Here is a 2,510-nt window from a genome sequence, read left to right as displayed (position 1 = left end):
ATCTGTGATGAATACAGAATGAACCAGTATGCTATTGCAATGCAACAAGAACATGCATTTTAGCATCTCTCCCTGCATACATTTGATGTCAATTGATGCTAAGTCATGTCCAATTGCTAAAATATTCAACTCCATGGTATATCTTAATATTAATCATATAGTATCTGGAGATGGGAACAACATATCATCTTTTTTCTAGCTTGTATGAGCTTCTTGAATATTTCTTGAGAATGAGAATCCATCTTTACTTTGTGTAGGCTCTTATAGCATAACTAAGTACATTATCATGATTTTTTTTGTTTATGAGATATTATAAATTTGTGTACTCTTTTGATGTTATTAAATATGTATGTCATATATATTTTTTTAATTTTTTGATAAATTGCTTTTATATCATAGCTTTTGCAGTTTGTATGGCAAAGAAGAAAAATAATATTTTGGGACAAGAAAAAAGGGCCAAAGCAGTTTGGGAATGTGAGAGAAGAAAAAGAAAGTTTTATGAGTCCCATGAGGAAGATGTGCATCATACAAGAAAGAGTAGCAAAAATAAGAATGATGGTAGAAGAGAATAATTGGGAGGAGATGAAAGAGAAAAAGGTGGGAAAAGAATCAGGGAGAGGATTAATTGGTGCAAACTCATATTAATTAGGTGAATTACATAAAGTTCAAGAATGGATGTAACTATATAAATTTTAGCAAGAGGCCCTACTTTTCATTTCTTTTGATCAAGAAAAGTTATAGACATCTCATATATATATATATATAGATACTTAACCCTAATTAAATAGAGATGTTCAAAGGTCCAATACTATTACTTGATCGAATCCATGTCAAGTGATTTATTTATATCTTTGGTTGGGCTTGGTGCATCTTTACTCAGCTATGGAGAGGCGAAGCCCAATCTTACCTCTACGCCAAACATCCATATTGTTTGATAACAACTAAACAAGCATCACAGATTACATTATGCCATTATGTTCTGTCCCTCTAGTCATTACTGGCCAGAGTCGATCACGACACAAGCATCAACGTGGGATTCAACTAGGTATAATAGATTTGAATGTAAGTTGCTCAAAATCTAAACCAATGTTTGAAGCATCAGCAATAGATCGACCAACAATTCAACCTCCTCCTATGTGATCAAGTTCTGATATAAAGTTTGCTCTTCAACCTTACCATTTGAGTTGATTAAAGTTTTTTTTTTCTTTTCTTTTCTTTTCTTTCGGTTAAACCCATGGTCAACAGATCATGTTTATTACTGGGCCTAAACTTTATTATTTGCACCTACCACTGATGTGATGTAAGAGACAGAGAGTAATTAGGAGATGGCATGAGGAACAATATAAATTCAAGAACATTTGCAATGGATATTTGACAAAATTTTCATTAATGAACTGTGCAGTAGAATAGAACAATAATGTGAAACAAGGCACATATATATTATCTATATATGATGCGAAGATAAATATGGTATATAAATTGATCACTTCGTATAGAAAGAGAGAAGTTTAAGATATTGTGAGCCCATATCTTTACACGAAACAAAATTTGCTTTTTATTTCAGTCTTTTTATGCTATTCCAGCATTTAATCTGCTTAAATCTTTGCCACTAAAATTCCTACATCATTGTAAAAGGTATATTGGGAAGCTAGACCAACAGAATGATCATTTTAAGAATAAACCTATAAGTATATATATTATATATATCTGATATAAGGTATGAGCATAGATATCTGACAAAAAATATGAACATAACTTGACGTGTTGGTTTTGAAATGTTGGTGGATAATGCTAGAAAGAGGCCATATGAAATCTAAAATGTAGGGGGTGGCAAAAGATGATATGACATGAGCTAACTCTTCATGGCTGGGGCCTGGGAGAGGTGCCCTTTGGTTTGGATAATTATTCTCACATGTGGCCATGACTCATGACGTATATACAGTTCTTAAAAACTGCACCATCGATATGGTCTTTTAGAGGGTTAATTTCTTAAATATTTAGTCTTCATCGGAATCATTAAATTAGAGTTAGGAATATTTAGTTCGTATTTGTTAGATCAAAGAGATCGGTGCTTTTTTTTTTTTTGGTCATCTGAAATTATTTTCATTAAATGTATTTTGATATGTAATTAGCTGGAATAATGCTGATATTTTTCTTTTGAAATTAAATGTATGGGAATCCATTATCAGTTGCCCATGGGTTAGATTGAGCTAAATCGGGATGGATCAAGCTAGAACATTTGCAAAAGACTATCAATCAGCTAGATCTAGTTAGGTCTTGATATTAAATTTGACAGCCCACAGGCACATATTGATATTGATATTGTTGGCTTATTGACTTTCTAATAATTTAAACTTTTTTGGCATCAACTATTTAATTAACCATGAAATCAGAGTTAATTTTGTTAGAAATTGAGAATTCAAATATTTTTTAAATCAATTATTTATTTAATCAATCTGGTTGTTGTTTTGTCTCTCTTTTGATCTTTAATAGGGATGTTGTTAGTAGCA

The sequence above is a fragment of the Elaeis guineensis genome, chromosome 10, assembly GCF_000442705.2.
Source record: "Elaeis guineensis isolate ETL-2024a chromosome 10, EG11, whole genome shotgun sequence".
Lineage (NCBI taxonomy): Eukaryota > Viridiplantae > Streptophyta > Magnoliopsida > Arecales > Arecaceae > Elaeis > Elaeis guineensis.
The sequence above is the reverse complement of the archived record's forward strand: the minus strand, read 5'-3'. Positions refer to the sequence as shown.